At 33.4% G+C, this 21,084-nt stretch overlaps 1 protein-coding gene across 1 annotated transcript in view; it reads left to right on the forward strand.

Moving 5' to 3' along the window:
• Toll-6 (Toll-like receptor 6) overlaps positions 1 to 19,617 on the forward strand; it is a 138,601-nt gene extending 118,984 nt beyond the window's left edge. The window contains exon 2 of the mRNA XM_076119010.1: positions 16,578 to 19,617. The gene's annotated coding sequence lies outside the window, so the exon portion shown is untranslated. The remainder of the gene's footprint in view (positions 1 to 16,577) is intronic.
• The last annotated feature ends 1,467 nt before the right edge of the window (positions 19,618 to 21,084 follow it).

Consider the following 21,084-nt stretch of genomic DNA (forward strand, 5'->3'; position numbering starts at 1 on the left):
TTTGTCATGTAGCAGTATCAAGTATCAAACATACATTCTCAAAATTTATTACCAAGCTAAAAAATCAAGGTTTCTCAAAGCAATTTTCACAAAAAAGAGGAAAACCTCTACAACATGTTTCCTTTTTGAAACAATTGAAATTTATTTTTAAAACCTCATTGTTTCGTTACGGAAATTGATTAGCCCTTGACCCAATTAAGTGTTGTTTTTGTACACTTTATAAAACCTCTAAGTAGCTTTTCATTTTCTTAAAATCTTTTACAAACTCCCAGGCGTATATTAAAATTGAAGATTTCGTAAATTTCTGAGAATCGGATTTATAATATTCTTGGAACTTTATAGATATCGTTTTGGATTTCTTCGTGTTATTCATAACAACAATAGAAAATAATAGGGTTTCTAAGACTGTTCATTGATCTTACTCGTCATGATAGATAGTTAAAGCACATTAAATTACAAAACATCAAAACATCATGTTATGAATACAACCTTATTCATTTTAAAAAGAACATATGTCTTTCTAAGCATAAGATAAACAAGTAGGAACTCAAAGAACTCTTAGACTTTGTCATAACTTTTAAATTTTCGCGTTGGATGTTTTTTTATAATAGAATTTAGAAATTAACACAAACACGTTTTTTGCGACAGAACGACTGGCGTTTGGTGCAGGTTATACAGGCCATGGTCGCACACTTGCCTTATATTACATCTCAAAATCCCCTTAAACGAGCTAGAATTACGCCCTTTCCAAACAGATCATTAAACAATATATTGTAATACAACAGTTACAATAACACTATGAATTTCCGTTACGACGTCAGACAGTGCTCAGAGCGACGTAATTGTTGTAAAATCTCTTCAGATTGTGAAAAAAATGTTTAGGACACACTAAGAACTATAAAATCTCAATACGCAATTTGAACCGTTCTACCTTAACCTTACATTCTAAAATTCATCCCAGCGATTGTTACTTACGCCCTTTCATCACCAAACAGATCATTAAACAATATATTGTAATACAACAGTTACATAACACTCTGAATTTCCGTTACGACGTCAGACAGTGCTCAGTGCGGCGTAATTGAATCACAATATGCCAGCAACAGACTAGGACTAACACTGCATTGTGCCTAGACATTGATAGCGATGTACTCAAGGATACTTGCATACAATTGTTATATTGTATTTGTATTTGTTGCGGTTTAAACCGGTTCCACAGAAAAATCTGGTACCAATTGTATAACGGTCAATGGGAAGTAGAGAATAGACAATTTAAAGCGACAGATAAAATGTCATGTGTTTTTACCCTTTCACTGAACTTGTATTTATGTGGCGAACTTGTATTTGTGGGGTGGATTTAGTGTAATTTTTTAATTAAATTCTAGTACGAGTCTTGGTCACAACGGGCAAGTCTTATTGTCGAGTTTCTGTTTAGAAGATGCAAGAGTTAAATTTAAGATTTCTAATTCATTTACAAACACTACTCATAGGTAGTATTATCCAGAGGCCAGTCACCTTCTATTACGTTTGAGACTCATAAGCAAATAGACAAATTACTTGAACAAAGACACGGTCTAATTTGTTGGACCCTGCAATGTAAGTTTGGTGAACCTATGAATTGTGATCCTTCAGACAAATTTCTTTAGGTCTAGACAAATTTTTAATGTTGAAACTACGGACAAGCAGTTAAGCGTTCGCGGTCAGAAACATTAAGAAGGAAAATGGAAATTAAACTACCAACGTAAATTTACATTCATACCGAATAAAGCATTAAGACGAAAAACACAAAACTAAAATAAAAACAAATAATTGCTCCATAAGGAAAACAAATGGGTCAGTTTCAATAATCAACTCGGAAACCAACTCACGCTACTACATAGATTGTATCACAATAATTGTCGTTATACGCGATCGTTTGCATGAAATAATGCTTAATTTCAATTCCGTATGCATTAAGTACATGTAAACTTGTATGGAGCACTGCCAATAAACTTCGATACAGATCGTTACGGTCCCGCCGACCGCGTGCAGTACTGGGGTGCATCGATGACTCCCCTGTATTGATTATGCTAATTTTATTATCGAAATTTCATTCGTCACGCTTGCTTCGTACGCTTTTTTAACAATTCAATCGAAGAACACCAATTTTAACAGACTGGAAACCAATAAAAGCAATTGAGCTCATGCGCTGCGGTTTCGCTCACGAGTCACTTAGTTGTAAGTTGTAACAAAGTTTACGCAAACGGCTGAACGAGTAAATCTGAACACAGCTTCGATGTTTGACGAAAGTAAAACAAGATTGAAACAAGAGAGAACATATCGCGGCGAAAGTAGCGAAATTTTGATTTGATGTAGAATTTCCGTTACCGCGAACGTTGTAGTAAAATTTACGATCGTGTTTACCTTACTCGGATGTAAGTTTGTTTATCATAGAAAATCGAAGGGAATCGTGCATCCCCGGGCAATGAAAGCGGATAATTTTGTTTGTACACCAACAGGCGATTAAACTTGAACGTGAAATGAAATTCTGTTCGTAATGAGTTAATAAAACATACTATATATACAACGACTTCTGCGTCAATGTTTGATATCCATATACTTTGAGAATTTCTCAGGAGTATTATTTTTTGTTTGCTTCAAGTTGTGTGAGAAATTATCTACATTCCGTTTTAGTTAATCATAAGAATCTTGCTACCTTTTAAATGTTTAAAAAATGTACGTCTGTTTTTTACAGGCTTTCAATTATTCTAAACATAGTTTTTATCCGAGGAACATTATTTCTTTATTAACTGTAGTAATTTGAGGCTCGGAGCGGCCGAAGTTGTAGTTTGTATCGAAACTAACGTGGTAATGATGAAGATAAATTTACACTTATGTCACGGGCTAACCGACGTTAATTTTAAACGTAGTTGCGTGTAGCCCGCTCCTTAATCTGTGCTCCATTAACAGGAACCATTAATCATAGTTTTAATAACAATTTAACCCCAACTAGATTAATATATCTTCATTTATTCACATGCTCGAGCGCGGCGAGCTGAACTTATCACACTTTTATCATTCAAATTTGACTGAACACGTTTCATAGAAAATCGAAGCCGCAACAAATGCGCCCATTCTCCTTGTACAGTTGAACAGTGGTACATGTCGCGACTATTGTAATGAATTCAAGAGCAACTGTTACAAATGTAGAACTGAGCTTTTGTTGTTTACCCATTGTGTACAATTAAACGTGGAAAGATGTAATAATCTCGAACGTTTCATTGTGTTTTTTAACTGCACAGAGACACATGCGGGGTCGTAATAAATAATAAGTGCGGTGCTGAAGCGCGAACATTTATGCCTCACAATGAATTGAATGTCAAGTTTAAACGTAGGGTTGTACCAAACTTAGTTAAGCGTGTGTCGTGTGCGCAACGATGACTAAAATTCGGGGTGTACCATTATTTATTACAGTATAATATTTTGTTGCAGTCCACCATTTATGGGACGTTATTTTTTATGAATTATTTTTTATTAACAGCCATAACGGGTCATTATATAGCATTGAAATGATGGGGTTGAACGTAATTCATTACGACTGTTTGTTATTCTCACGGCCATGTTTATTTTATGAGAACAATGTGAGTGAATTATTGTCGTATTTATGCTTTTCTCATGATATTTTGCGCTACAATTAAGTAAAGAGTGAAGATTTTCCCATTATTGTATCGAAAGTAGATTGTTATACGTATTTTTCTTGTTAAATATTCACTTTCATATTTTTGCGCAACTTAATAATCAAAAATGAAAATGACTTACGAAAATGTAGTGCGATATATTTTAGTAATAAGCAGATTATTCTTGATTTAACAATACTGAATTTCGAAACCACGAATGTTTTCGACAACAAACGTATTGAACATTTATTAGTATTCATAACATGAATATTACGCTCATAACATCAATATAAATTCTCTCACAATTCAGTCCCATTTCGCCTAATGTTCAAACACGATACCGCTTCACAAACCAGCTAGTCAAATCAGATTACAGTTGCAGCTGTTATTTTGCGTTCACACATGTACCAATTCCTATAATTATAACGTCAAACAAAACATATAAGCGGCCACAGTACCTAATTAACCAACGATCAGACCCCACTGCTTTAATCGCACTCAATAATGTAACAGTAAATTGGCTGAACAACCTTACGGAACCAAATTACCAGTCTAAAATTACCACAGTTTCTATGGGGGAATAACACAGCATGTAAATCGATTGTATCGAAATATTCCAAATAGCAGAAACGTCTCCCGGGGTCAGCCCTCAAATTATAGCTTTGCCCCGAAGCTATTTAACTATAACTGTTACTATTTTCGCTAATAAGTCGTGTCAATTGTCAAATTGTATTCTCATAGTCGATTTCGCCATATGCTCAGAATAGGTACCCCGCGGCTGTTTTGTATATTTTTGTTCAAAGCGTTTAGTTAGCGGATTATTTGTTCAATATTGACTGTTATAACTTTGTATGTACGCTGGTTTTGTAACTTCCTTCATAAACTGCTAGTAATTATAAATTGAGAAAGTTTGGAGAGACGTATAATGAAGCTACTTGAACCTACTCAATCATTTCTTGGATTGAATACACGCGATGTTTAGACTTAAATTGCTATTATCTGTGTTTATCCGTGTAACTTATCTACCGAAAACGATTAGAGGTAAATACTGTATTACTTCTAAGAAAAACGAGTAACAACATACAAGTCTTTGTACTGCCGAAAACGTTCATACCGTAGACACCGCAGATTTAATCTCATCAAGCGATAACCGCGCTTATCTATAAATGTCTACAGTCTAAATTTGATTACAAATATCTTCAACGAAAACTCAAGCAAGTAATACATGCAAAACATGTACTTGCCTATTATCTCCACGCTAAGGCTTTAATGTCTTACTTCCTCTAAAATAGCTCAATTGGGGCATTTCATTAAACCTCAGTTTTGCAGTTACGCACACATTGATTGTGACATGATTATATTAATGTTGTTTGTATGTGTGTGTAATAGTGCGGCCCCACGCACAACGGGCACCCCTCGCGTTTCATTAAATACGTTTCCGCATATCACGCACTATGTCATTTCCTTTCCTAGGCACGTGCTTGCTGCTATATCGATATCGATATACAAACCGATTATACACGACATAAAATATTATATTTGATTTCAATTAGTCAATTTAGATAATTATCTCACCCCTACAATAAAATAATGTACAACAGCAAAAGGCCCGATTCTATTACTGTCTGTTTCATTCGAAAGCCATTGAAAGAACGTTAAAAAATATATTTTTTAAAGATTTATTTATTATAAAATACTTATACAATGTTAAACAAGAATATTTGGTACAGGAACTTTTACTGTTTCACAAAATAGCGGGGTTAGTCTGTAGCTTAGTGTCGACTTGGAATAGACCAGCCATTTATCTCCGTGGGTAGCGTAAGAACAAACTCAGGGATATTATTAGGATAGATGGCAGCACCGAGACTAACAACCCACATCATTGCAGTTCATGAACTTTTAAACGAAACGATACTATTTTAGTCTCACGAAGAAAATACTGCTTTAAATAAAACTTCTTCGTAGAAAATTCATTTGAATTCATATCGTTGCATTTTATTTCCATTAAAAAACTAAACGTTTCCGAGCTATAAATACAATATCACTTTGCTATTCAACAGTCAAAGATACTCCCATCAAAATACGTTCCAATGGAAAGACAAAGTTTAATTAAATTTCAATAGAAACAGACCCGTATAACGATATATCGATAAATTTTAAATCGATTAAACTTTGAGCCCGGCATCCCTCACGTGTAACCATGGGAAGCTATTTGCGGATTCAATCAAATCCACAGAATGGTAATATTATTGGCTTGAAACATTTATTTGCCGTCGCTGTTAATTCGTTTCGACCAACTTTGTTAATGAAAATCAAACGTCAAAGTTTGGTAACGGGAATGTATGAGAACATTACGTAAAGGCTTATTCCTCGTGGAATCAACTCTAAGAAAATGTTTCGGTATTTGGCTTAGTAACGTAGGCTGTATTACCTTGGATTGAGAACGACCTTAGGGGCTTAGACTAAGCTAGATTTACGGTATGAATTTTGAATCAAGTTGTAGGATAGGTTTAGAACATGTTCTTTTCCTTTATACATATAAAATGAGCAGTAAATCATACTAAGCGTATAATACGCTGAGGATTAGAGGTGCTATGATAGTCATAAAATTGTTATGTGTTTGTTTTATTATAATTAGGAGCAAAGGTCAAAGATCGTTTTTAATTCGGACATGGATAACGACAATCTGCACCTTGTTTCTCTCAACTTCTGTTCTTATAAAAATCTACGCTGTATGTACTCTCCTAGTAAAGCAGAGTTTAATTGCACGAAAGAGTTAACGGGGCACCCAGAAGGATCAAAGAAGACTTCTGAAAATAGAGGCACGGAAAACCGATGTTTAAAAATATTAAAATTATAGTTTCAATATTTTGTTCATACCTGTAGGTACCTTTCATATTCTACGAGATACAAAGCCCCGAGCAAAACAATTTAGAAGACCGTTCTCATAGAGTTTGTAGCAAAAGGAACTTACAAAGGATTCTACAAGATATATTTGAATTTCTATGTAAGTATTACATACGTTCAGTTTGGAGCCGCAACAACGTCGATTAAAGATTCTTGGAAAATGTTCACATTGTGTCGATATGTTAGACTATGTTGGTATTTAATAAGCTTTAGATTAGCTGGATAACTTAACCGTACCGTATTCGCTTAGTTATAGTACATGGGTGGCTCGCCACACGCTACTGTGAGGTCGACTTTCTTATGAAGCAATTGTAATTAATGGTTAACCTAGCTTGCATTTTTTATAATTATGTCGTACTTAGAAAATATAATAAACTAATTAAATTTCAGTAAATAATATAATTTTAGTAAATTATATTATAAGTGTACCTACGATATTTATAATTTCTAAAATATCACTGTTAATTTCTGCTAAGCAGCGCGTATTATGGTTTAAGTTCGCTTTCAAAGCGTCAGTATTATAATATGCCGTAATGTGGTATATTATTATCTTGATACTCGTTGACATAATTAATTATCAACGATCCCTGCACCCTTTGTCGTTGAACCTCCGCATTATTTCGGCGTGGAATTCACGGTATTCAGCACCGGAGGTATGAAATTTAGAATAGCTGCGCGTGCCTGTCAGGTTTCCACATGACAATCTAGGCCGATTGATTAAAGTGCTCTCCGAGGCACAGAGGGGTTTTCAAGGCCTGACCGCGGGAGCGTTGATTAACCGCGTACACCAATACAATTGTTCCCTCTCTATACAAGCACTCGCACACAAAGATTGCAATCGAACAATACCAAAAGATAAATAACGTAGATTACTGTCAGCATATTTTTTCTTTTTAATCCGTAGAATTAAATTCAAAATTAGGGTTGAAAACAATAGTAACATTCGTCACCAAAAACCCCAGTAACCATAGCGATTACTTACGCCCAAACAACATTATCATCCCTATATCAGTGACGTGACCGTTCTTGCGTATTACAATCAAAAGTGAGGGTTGTGCTATACCTTCACAATACGTTTTATCTATTCACTAAATTGGTTGCTATACAGATTTCGGGAATTGTTTAAAATTGTGTTCCCAGGCCGTTTGATTAGTATGGGCTGGTCGGAAATCCATTCACTCCCCTCTCGACAACCCTATTTCGACCGTGTGAGGATTACGCATCGTTCGACGCGTTTAATACATAATTACGAATTCGCTTAATGATTTTTCGTGCCTCAGTTAGTAGGCATTTGATTGAGCTAGGACGCATTTAGTTCAGAGATTTTAATTGGATAGGGTAGCTATACAGGTACAGTCACGCGAATGTTGTTTTGTCGTACAACAAATAATTAAGACTAGAGTCGAAAAGCTTTAATTTCTTTTTATCCTTCCTATTTTACTTGCGATAAAAAACGCACTTGCCAATGTAGACTTATTTCAAGCCTTTAAATAATTACTTATTTTATAAATAGGTCACGCAGACCCAGAGAGCAATGAACACAATTTTACGAAAACAGCTGGAATTAAATATGCACTGTGAAGCTATGACAGTGAAAATTATCATTGTTACAGTAATAATTTCTACTGCGGGGTGCATTACGCTCAGTCTTGAAAAATGAGAACGAGTGTACTTCATTATACTACGTCAGGGAGAGAGCAAAAATTATAAAATGGAGTAAGAAGGATCGTACCGTCCTACGGGATTCTGTTCATACGATAGAAGTTTCTACGTGTTTACATTACTTAATTAAATAAGTTATAGTTCAATTTAAGGCGAAAATTACTGATTACTTTATTTGGGGAAAAAATGTTATTTAATGTTTTGTAATCCAACAACACGAGGTTTCTCGCTCAGTAAAAAGAGAATGAAGTGTTAACTTTTTACGATTAAAGTAGTTACAAGCAAATTATGAGAAAAAAAATATTTTTAGAATTATAATTTCTATATGGCATAATAAGGTATTTGATAGAGTAATGCCACGGAAGTTTTTAAAAGTAGAAAATGGTGTATCAACATTAAATCTCCTGTCTGAAAATTCTTCCACCAGTTACCTTTAGTTTACCGAGTTCGTTTATATTGAATAAGCTCATAGCCATCAGTCAATTTCCTGTTTCCATTCCGATATCGAGATTTGCAAAACAGTCAGATAAAATAAACTTCTGACTGTACTTGATATTTGTTTCCGATCGCTAAAGCAATTGAGTACTTTGTTGATTTTGTGAAAAGAATTTAGATCGTTTATAACTTGATTACTTCGGTAACGTAAAACATTATATAATACAAGAAGATTATGTTTAGTGCACATAAACAATAACGATCATAGAAAGGATGTCAAATATTTTGTTTGACCAAAATTTTTCGTTATAAATTCAAAGTAGTGGTCAAGAAATGTTTTTTAAAATAACGACAAATAAGTTTACAGCATCATTTTAAATTCTTATGCTCTCATAGGCTCTCGTATTTTTTATTAATGTCTCAATAAAAAGGTACATTAAATACTAACCTATCATCCTCAACCTTTTAAAAACGTATTTAAATTATAATAATATGGTTAGCTATAACTTACTGGGCCAATAACTCGTTCCTTAATAAGATATAACATTTGTACGATAATAAGGAATTAATTCAGATGTCTGAATTGCTTTAAATCCAAGTTTATGGTCTATAAAATACGACGATAATTAATAAAGTTCATGACAATGTAGGTATCATGAGGTGGTTTTGGTCGTAAAAATGTTGAGACACGTTTTATGAGTTCATCATATGAGAATGTATGAAGCGTCGGATGCTAATTGGAATGACAGGGACCACCAAGGAAGATCACCTATCTCCAAATTGAGTTCACATTAATTCGTACGACATTAAAAGTTGTTAAGATTATTTAAACGTCCATATACATATGTCGTAATGTCACTAATTTGATTTTGACGATACGATGACGGTGAAATCCGATTGAATTAATGTAATAGCTCGTGAATTATTGGCTATAAATATGTAATGTGTCAACAGAATGCGGTGAGCTCTCGAAAACGCAGTCTCTTCCGACTCATATTACCTCGTTAGATGATCGTTAATCTGATATTTGTCATTTTGAAAGCTATGCTTTGATAAAATATTTTATAGAACTACCTTAGATAAAAAAAGTGACGGAAGGGTTATGAAACCTAAAGAGCGAGTTCCTTTTATTATAAAACAAGCTAGTTAGTAGCTATCAATATGTTTGATATTTGTGTATAAGTAATTATGTCCCTAGTAAAAAAACGCAAATACTTTAAATAACTCATTCACAGTTTTAAAATGTTATTTTGATACGAAAACAATACGACCAAGTGTAGAAAATCGCGCTAAGTAAACATTCGAAAGTTGTCAAACTATTTGAAAGAAGGGTCTAAAAAGGAAACAACTCACAAGTAAAGTTATAAATAAGACCAACGGAAGTTATTCAAAGTATGTGATAATAACTAAAATGTACACAAATTATATTTAGTGTCGCCGAGTCTAAGTTAAGCAGCAGTTTTCAATATCACTTTAATTTTACAGCTTTTTTACGTGACGATTTCTTTGATGACAGATTATGATCGTTTTGTTGAAAATAAAAATGTTTTATACTAAGGAATAATGTCTTGGTAAAGAATGTATAGATTTTATTTGAAGAAAGTAATCATTATGATTTTAAAATAATAGGTAACTGTCACCATTAGGTACTCTCAAACGTTGCTAAATGTAATCACAGGTGTATGTTTTTCGTTATAGCTTGATTGCGAATTGTATTGCAATAGTATTGAAAAGCCGAGCATGTAAGCTCTAATTTAGCGAAAAGCTAAAAATGTTTAACGCTTAGATTACGCAAAGCCAAAACAAAATTTCCACAAATATCTACATAATCTATTTAAATACATGTACATCTTTATTTACAAAATTTACTAAATTAAAACTCTGTACATTTTTTGTTGATTTTCCCGGACAAGAAAGCATTCTCGAATTAGGCTCTCCTTCATAATGGAGAGGCCTCTATAAAAAATTAAAACAGCTTTTGGAATGTAAAGTGGGGACCTTTTCGGCTTAGGGTAGTTTACTTAGGCCTGGATTAGCATAAAGGCTAGTTTGCTGATGAGTTAGTACATTAACTAAGTAAATATATCATTAAATTAGTCCCGTATCGTAAAATTTTTAGTACATTGTATGATTTTATGCGAAAAGGTACACTGGGCAGTAATAATAGAGGTTTGGCAGAATCTAATAACGAATAACAAATAAAATATGTAAAAACTGCCCAAAAATGTTATGTAAATAGTTTGTTCTGAGTGGTAATTGAAACTCTCTAAAACTCTCTTTTACTCTTTTACAGGCTAAACTTGCGTAATTGGCGTGAAAACTACCTGCACTTCACTATATATTAGTGAAACATACTTTATATTGGTTTATTTCGGTGTACTTCTGCCTGAACATTTGATATACCGATGTTATTGAGAGCAGAGTCACTTATCTGAATGTCTGAGAATAAATAAAATATTCAAATATGCAACAACTTTTAAATATTACTAATGTAAAGTTAATTTTAATCACGAGATGGCTCCGGGTATAACTCGCTTCAGTTCAATATTTACATGCACGAAACGAGTTCGTACAGTCAATATTAGGCTTGCCATACAAATGAATACATTCTGACACAATAGCCCTTCCATTTTGACCGCTGCGTTTATGTTTGCACAGACAATTCTCGCTTCACCGGCTAATACCACCGAAGTATTAATGCGGTCGTAGTTTCTTTATTTTATGCTATCCTGGTACTTTTGTAAGCTGTTTAGTACTGTTGCTTATTGTGTTGAAAGTTTTATACAGATTTTATGCAAGTGTAACTTAGCTTACTTATTATATCTCCTTCCACGCTGTTTGTGGTCCAGTGTTTAAAGTTGCCGTCCGCCACTACTGAGGCGTCGAGAAGTCATGTATTCTATGCCCATACGGTATACTTTCTGTGAAGTGTTTTCGAGTCTAGTAATTCCTTATGAAAATTGATTGCATCTTGACAAATTTTCCCTTGAGTGAGAGTAAGAAATTACACAGTTCTTAGAGTGTTGTTACTTTAAAATTGAAAGAAATTGGCATGTCAATATTAATTACACTATTTGAAATGCAAAAAGAATATTCATAGCGATATTTATTAGTAAGAACCGGAAATCTGAACTCGTCGCTAGCTTTTTATGCGAGTTGTTTATTTATTTCTATAATCAAATTGAGCCAAAATTTTCTTAAAGTAAACCTATTCTACGGCACCTATAAATCGTTTATATATGTGACTATTGGTGGCTTAAACGGCTTGCCAGTATACAACCCCCATCTAGCGACAGAGTGACAGACTAATATGCTCTTTGAACCGCATACGAGTCGGCAGTCATAAATCAGTGGCCATAGAATTGTACCATAACCGCAAGAATACGTGTAGCCTACGACCATAGCCAGTCGAACAACTCAAATTTTGAAGATAATAATCCAATTTCGTTACAAAATATGTGATTGACTGAAAGCGTAAATATAAACGATAATATAAGATGTGGTTAAATGTAAAAGGGTAAGATTAGGGTGAATATTAAACAGACTCCAAATTTGAGGGTCCCCTTCAATTGAAGATATGCAAACTGGACGGTCACTTGAGGTCATTCGAATACATAACAATAACTAAGTGTACCAGTTTTAAGTGTCTTTTATTTGCCAATGGTCCTTATTACTTACACAATATATTTACATGATATTTATCCAAAAAAATATACATATTATATACCAACAACATTTGTGCTTTATGAATACTCACTCTTATCCAAAAGTAGATATTTTCACACGAAACTATAAAACTTAGTTATATTCAAAAGAAAATTCAAAAAACATTGTATAGTGAAAAATCCAACTACAAGAAAAACATCACTACTACAACACTAACAAGAAAACAAAAATATAAACCTCCAAGTTCAAAGTGTAACTCAATAATCCAAAGTCATAAATGTTCACGCTAGCGTAAAGATGAGGCGTTAACTGATCTAGTTTGAACTTTAACTAAAGCAGGTGCTGTAACGTAACAAGTTGTTGGTACAAGTAATCAAACTGCAGTGCCACTTCGCTTAGCTGCATTCTAATTGGTTCATCATTTATGAATATAAACTAATAATCTGCTAAAGTATCTGTTTTAGTAATATTATAAATTTGATTGTTTGTGAGTATGTATGTATGTTTTTAACTCAGTCATGAGAAAACCAATGAACGGATTTTAATCACATGTTACACAAAGCGTTTATAGACTGTATTAAAATATTGGATACTTTTATCCCAAGATTTTTTTCACACTGATAGGCAATATCTAGTAATTTATGAATGATAAACTTACCTATCTATACAAGTCAGAGAAGCCACAATATTCTACTTAAATAATAAATGACGATGTGTGTAAGTATGTCATTGTATGTATGTTTGTTACTCAATCACCTCAAAACTATTTATAGTACCTAGTATTTATAACTATTTATAGTATAAACTTAACTAAAACTATAAACTGAATTGACACAAGTCGCAGGAAAAGCTTATAGTTCATGAATGTCAAATGAAATGAATATTGTACTCACCTCGTTGTTAGCGCCTCAATAGAAGCTTAAAGCCGTATTATACTTAATATACTCGCTAGTTTCCGAGTTAACACCGCAGAGTGAACCAAATTGGTAATTGTGGTTTCATTTGAGAACCGCGTTTCATTATTTTCTGTCATTTGACGTCCACTCGAAACCGTTTAGGCATTGAATTGCATTTATGACAACTAGGACAATCCCAATTTATGAAATTCATTGTGACCGAATTAGAACATTAAATTATACTCACTGTGGGTTATAATAATAGAGAATTCTAACTAGCTGGTATTAAATCATGCAACGCTATGTCCGGATTAAATTTCTGTGGCAATTATATTTAAATCAGGAATTAAGTTGAAATTGCCAGAATGATAATTGAAATTATTCCGGCCATAATTTCAAAGGTGAGAAACAATTACTTAATAATGATATTAAAAGCACTTGCGACGAATTTGGTAAATATTCATTGGAATTTATAATGAAACAACTTTTTGAATGTTAAATTACTCGACGCGATTATTAACGTTTCGCGTATTATTAATCCTTTGAAATGAGAAATTAGTTGCACGTTAATTATCATAATATTCCGATACCTAACTGAAATATTATAATTATAATGGAGCTATTTTCGCAATTTTATATATAATAGTGAATATATTAATATAAACTATATAATAATATTCGTTCACTAATATAGCCATAAAACAGATTACAAATGATGTTACGTTCTGTTTAATTGTATTTACCTTATAACTTACACACTTTTTCATACACTAAAATGATTAAACGGCACATAAAGTACAGAACAATTACAAATTACTTTATTATTTACTAACAAATACTGCTGTATCCTCGAAATAATCATTTAACCTTTAAAGTAATCATTATATTCCAAAACGCAGTAGAATATTTGACTAAACGCATTCAGTAGCTTGCCAGTCGATAAGTTAAAGTTTCGCTAATGATTTCATTACAATTCAGTGCACGTGATGAAATAAGACGTGTCAGCAGTTTCTCGTAATCTTCAATATCACTCTCCGCACCTTGATATTTACGCAGACGGATTAAAAAAGGTTTCCATCATACGAGTATAATATTATTATTCCTCACAGTTCCTCAGAACTTAGGGTGGAGCTATTACTCATCTTTTTCCCGCGTTGAGGGCTCGTTTTTATTGCTAGACGTGAAAAATACCAGAAATTTCATCCGGTCCGCTCAAAGTGGCCGGATTAATTCAGAAGGCACTTATTTCAAATTGGATTTCGCTCGAGCCCGCGACTCTGGCGTCTGCCTCGCGTCGCCTTCATTTCCTTTTAATAGTGTCCGACTTGTTCTCTCTATTGGTCTCCTTTCGATGTCAATTATGTGCCAATTGATTGGCACAAAACGTTTCCTTAATAACATTTACTTAAGAAATATTTAGGCGAAGTCTATTGAATACGGTAAATTATGATATAACAAGCTATTCTCTTTGTGGTGTATTTAACAAATTAGATAAACATTAATTAGTAACGAATGCATATTGATGAATGTATTGTATCGATAATATCGAATTCGTCCTTTGGGGTAACACTAAATAGTTGAGTGATACGAACATCGGTTAATCTTATGTCTGTGGCCACTGGACCGCAATGGCCGACTATAGCCAAGGGCGTGAAGGGTAATCGGTCAAAAGATACGGTTCTATCCCAATCTATCACAGTGTAATAATGTGTCTACCCTACTTTATTCCGACCACATAATACACGCCAGTAGCTAAACGTACACAATAATGTCGAAAATATTTTCAAACTCTAGTGTTGCGACCGGAGACCTAGTACTATGTAAACAGAAACATAATATATTTGCTTCTTCAAACAACAACATATCAAGAGGTACACGGCACGTTGTCCGTAGGCTCTTCTCATAAAGTATGTCAAGAGCGTTGACCCCGGTTCTATAGGGGTTCTCTTTAAAACAACATGCTTTACCTATACGTAAGGTAAAGATAAATAGTGCTTCTGTTTATTCAAGTGCTCGTAGGTGGCACTTGAAGGAGCGAATACATTAACTTTTCATTGCATTTCAACATAAATAATTCTAGTTCTTCGAGCGGAGGTTCCCGGCGTTTGTTTAAGTGTGGCCAACTAAACTGACTACTGCAAGATACACAAGTGGATCGTTACAATGCGTTGCTAAGTCTGTGGCTACGCCTTTGTTTTGTCCAAACATGTTTCAATTGTTACTGCATGTAAATGTTGGTCTCGATTACCATTAAAAGCACGCACAGTTACAACTATGTTGAAAGCCAACCTTTGAATACTGTAAACGTTAATTGGACGTGAAACAAGACAACTTATACTGACTCATTAAAATTGTCATACTAAAGAATATTTTGAAACTGAGTGGAACTAATTGACAGACCAAATATTTCCGTGTTATTTTGTTGACGTAATGGAGCACAGTAGCTCTATTCTCTACCACTATCGGCTATCGACAGCCGGCTAGGTATCGATAAATTTTGTACTATTTGATAAGCGCCTCTAACGGGCGCCTTGGGAACTATTCGCAGAACATTTTAAAATGTCAAACTCTCATTACTTTATAGTACCGACTGTAGACAATCGCGCTACTAAATACTAATTACGAGACACAAATGTACCTATGTTAAATAAAGTTTCCATTTAGGAGTATCATTGATTCGTCCATTACAATGCAGTTAATTTTATTTCGGTCATTACTAAAATAGTTGGAACAATGTAGTTGGTTAAAACATTGTTAAAATTAAACACGTTAAATGTTACATTTGACAGATTTAGAGCAATGTGAAAATAAATTTTAGTTTAAACTACATTGTTTCCACTAATGTTGTTTGGACATCACTAATTTTGTATGTCGATCTAATATTTTGTATTGTCATCGATTATTTGAATACGTTATACAAAATTAACATTAACTAAATACGTAAATAAATAGCGATCCACAAATAACTGTTTCGGGTCTGGTTGTACTTTGTGTCCGTTGTTTGCATGTTTTGTAAAAGTCCCCGCGACGCAAGAGTAATTCATAGTGCGGGAGTTGTCTTTTCAAAAATAAAATCAATAATTTTTACTGTTTTAACGAAACTAAAAAAATAATAATCGGTTACAAGACCTGGCTTAATATAATATGTAATAGGATACGGGAATTAACGCGAACACGCATTTTACCTTAAAATGCCTAACGTTTCGGTGCAGGTTGCGCTCGCCGTGGTCGCAGGCTGATTAATATAGTTAGAATTATCTCTATTTTTCAAGGCACTAAAGTTATCAACTCCTAAATATTCCACAGAATTTTAAAGCTACAATATGACTCATAATATCTTTTTCTATTTTTCCAGTGCATCTTCGGAGCGCACTGCGTACACCTGGCTGCCAGACACCAGGATCGAGTTCTGCTCGCCTTACAGTCGACGCAAGAGCTCCAACTCTACCGTCTACGAGAGCGACTGATGGTACGAGACCTTCGATCAACTCGAAGAAGCTTTGCTCTGATCTCGGACACTTAAAGTGCCAAACCTTGTACCAAAACTCTAAAGTGACGTGAAGAATAATATTATTAAGTATTCACACACCGTTTCTCCTAAATCCTTGTGTTATAGAATTTGTATATAGTTATTCCTTTTTATATTGTAAACTTGATAACAATTTTTATGCCATCCATTATGTAATTAGATTTGGGCGTGTAAATTAATCCTTAAGTGATAATGCGATTTGTGTTTTCATTTGCTTTGTTTATCAAGCTACAGTTCAAGACATTGTAAATATTTGAATCACAAATCAACCGAAAAGTAACTAAGTTTTATCAAAATTATAGTTTAAACTGATATAACTATAGCAGATATCAATGTGATTGGATCAGCGACAGATAAGTATACCGTAAAGTTTGTTCGACGAAATCTTAGCGGAGTGTGGAATATTTTTGCTCATAAATTTGCTAATATAACCGCGTCTCCTTCGACTGGGGCTCGATGAGAAACCGTGAAAACTTCCTCTTGCTTACCGAAAATGAATATTTATGACGGCCAACGAGTAACGCGCCATTTATGGACAAAGTTAGAATGTTTCGTCTACTTATCGAACGTAATGGAATCGCAAAATTATAAATACTCCAAATTGGTATCTTTTACATAGAAGCACGTGTAATTTGTGAGCAAATTGAATATTACAAAAGTTATAAAAGATATTTGTTCTACATAATTTATCCTACATCGTCTAAACTTAATTTACGCTTAGTTATTTCTTTAAAGGAAATTGTGAAATACGATGTATAAAGTTTTGTACGAAAATGTAAATTAATTTGATTATCATGTTAAGCTATACCTAAATTCAACTTTGTCGACGAGTCTCTTATTAATTATTAATAACATATTAATTACTATTAAATTATTCCTATATCTACAAAATACGAATTTTCATAAATGTAACTATATTAAGGTACAATTTCATGTAAAAGTGTAATGTAAGATATGACACCATCGATTGTTACTATAGATAGCGATTATGTATAATGTAAGGGTAGATAGGTAATTGAGATTTGCTGTGATTTTATTGTTTTAATATAATACGTTGTTTTAGTTTCGTTCGCTATATTAAGTAATTAGACATAAATTAATATTAGATTTATTTTTATAACGTATAGGTCCCAGGTTTCATAACACACGATCCAATGTATTAAATAATTGTACAAACGATTCTTTATTATGTAAATATTCTAAATTAGTAATAAATTTTGGCTTTTAAGAGTCTGGTTTTTCATAAATAAGTAAGTTGTATTTTATCATGGAATGATAAATGGAACGAAAGTTAAAGTTAAATATGGGTAAGAGCTTGTCTACACTAGGTCGATATCCAAAATTGGCAAGTGACTTTGGTTTGCCGAATTCGGCAGAGGAGGAATTAATTGCTACATTTTGCCGTGAGATGATGGTTTGATGAAATTTTATTTATAATTAACAAAACGATAATGAGATTTAATAGCCGATATCGGCAAACTAGTCAAAACGATATTTCGGCTTAGTGTAAACAAGCCTTTAATTGTAAAGATTGTTGGCAATTTAAATAATAATTTTGACATAGTTTATTTTTTGTATCAGCAAGGGTGTATACTCTTTTAGTTTTCAGGCACGTTCCTATTCTCACTTTATTTATATTTTCTAAGGCCTGGGAATAATTTATAGTTATTTCTGTGGCGCGATTTTATATCAGTATCGACTATTGACAACCGGTTAGCTAGCCACTATGAAAATCGGATCAGCGCCACTAGCGGGCGTTGCGAGAACTAATCGTTGAGTACATTATTAATGTCAAATTCTCGATACTCGTTAGTTGCGACTGTAGATAATCGTGCTACAGTAGCGCGATTATCGACCTCTATCGATTACTGACAAGCTATAGAATTATTTTGTAAGAAAAACTGATCAGTGCCTGAGCGGATGCCATTGGAACAATATTTAAATGTCAAATTTTCGATACTCGACTCGACTGTAGAGAATCACGATCCAGAACCACGTATTTTACTAGTTTCGATAGCTAGCCGGTTATCGATAGTCAATAGTAGTAGAGAATCGCGCTTGTTCTGTGTACATCCTTGTGTTTCATATCTGTTATATTTTTATATCGATAACTGTATTCTACCTTCTCATTATTAGCTCTAACTCTGTCTACTACTTGTTATACTATAAGAATTACATACTCATCGGTTTAGTTGTTGCGCGACAAAATCAAGTTACTTGGTAATTTAGTTGTAAGAAGTGTATAGGATGAAATATACTTTATAAAAGTACTGTTAGTATCCAGTAAAGCAGATGAAATAGCAAAGATGAAGAGTGTAAAACAAAGTTTTCTGTGGCAGAAGAAAAATTATCCTATTGTTAATTGAAATGGTGATATGTAATAGTTTTCATCACGTACGGAACAATTTTTATATCACTACATTCGTTATACCTAAGCATATAGGCTTAGTTGTTGGTTCGGTGTAATGGGCGAGATTTCTTTTTACCACTAACGAGTCCAAAAAACACACATGTATTTTTTTTTAATATTAGGCTTATTTCTATTATAAAATCATCCAAAAACACAGTACACAAATTAATTTTAGGATTTATAGAAGCAGAAGTTTGATTAGTCTGACAGTCATAGAAAACTTTGTAAAAAAATCTAGTCAACTATAGCAATAAACTGTATCCAAAAAGTCAATCATAGAAACCTTTGATATTGTCGCGTATTTTGTATATAAAGCACAAAATATACTGTAATGTATTCATAATTATTTTTACCTCTTAACACCGCTGATCTGTATAATATTAATTTATTATTAATTTGTATCCAATGATTTCGTAATGAAACACTGTATTCATTAATCGAGTCGTATCATTTAAAATAAAATCAGATAATTATACCCTGACAATTTATGACTATCATTACCTGAAAGTGTCACGTTTCATTTATATTAGTATTGAAAATCAGCAATCAACTCGAGAGCGAAGGATTGCAAATTACTTTTGAAGTATATTTCTGATTTTGCAACAGAATGAATGATTTCAAATATCATTTGCCTGTTTCCGTAGACAGAGGTGTCTGATTTCGTTAATGAAAGGCAAGCCTAATATAACACTAGATACTTTTAATTAGTTCGCTTTGCTGTTACTGAGAATGACCTGCAAAAAAGTTCAATAACACTATCAATGTTCGTTGTATACTTGGATAACCAATCAATTTGTTGATTATTACAGTTGTAGGGTTAAACCCAATATCGGTATACATTTTGTCGCGTCATGCTCGATTGCAATACATTTTAGCTAAATAGGGTTAACAGGAAAACGAACTACGGGCACCCTACTGTTACTTATCTAAATAATGAATTGTCATGTCACACTGCATACCAATTAGAGAAATACAGTTACATTAATTCGATTTGCTTCGTTACTGTAATCAAAAAACTGTACCTCTTAAAGAAAACTAATCAAGTGTAGTGTAAGTTTATGACCAACTGCCGAGCATAGGATTACAGCATTAATTACCGTGACTTCCTTTGCAATTCTGTTTCATTCGAAACGCAGACCTCGTTAATCTTTCCTGTGCTTAACTAGATGCGTAAACCGTTTTCCAACTGAGCCACGTAATTAAACACAGTGTCGACTTTTTTCCTACTTTTTAAATGTAGTTTTATTGTGTTAAGCACAGAGTCGCCGGCGTCTTAAATCGGAATTGGGGAAGTTTTTGTGATGTGCCATACAAGGCGCAAGTTTGGAACGAATCGATCTACGTGTTTCGTATTACAGAAGCTTTGATCCGGTGGATTGGACGGGTTTATGCGGTAAGAACATACAATACAAAATAAATGTTTCTTTTGTTATTTTTGACGGTAAGTAACTGCAGTTAAGTATTTTTTAGGCACACAAGTATCATAAAAATCAAACAATAATCAATTAGCTAATTTTCAAAATTTTAAAAGCACTTATAACTAATTAATGCAAATTTAGCCAAAAAAGAAATAAAATTATATGCCTAATATGTATAATATTCTTACCCATAACATACATAACAAATAGACTTGAAATAGAATATTGAGCAGTTGTAATTAGGCATCATTTATGTATCATAAACATTGTATAAATATGTCTAAGCTCTTACCCCCTGATGGGCTGAAATCTAAAAGTTAAGTAAATCCGTGATATAATCCATAAAACAGGTTGCTTTCGATGTATGAATTAAATTATCGTTACTCTTATCCAGAGTATAATTTTATGCATTTATAAATATGCAATGTTGCGGAATTGAACATGAATATAAGTGTGTTTACAAGGAACAGACATTTATATGTAGGGGTGATTTAGATAGTAGGGC

The sequence above is a fragment of the Anticarsia gemmatalis genome, chromosome 10 (assembly GCF_050436995.1).
Source record: "Anticarsia gemmatalis isolate Benzon Research Colony breed Stoneville strain chromosome 10, ilAntGemm2 primary, whole genome shotgun sequence".
Taxonomy (NCBI): domain Eukaryota; kingdom Metazoa; phylum Arthropoda; class Insecta; order Lepidoptera; family Erebidae; genus Anticarsia; species Anticarsia gemmatalis.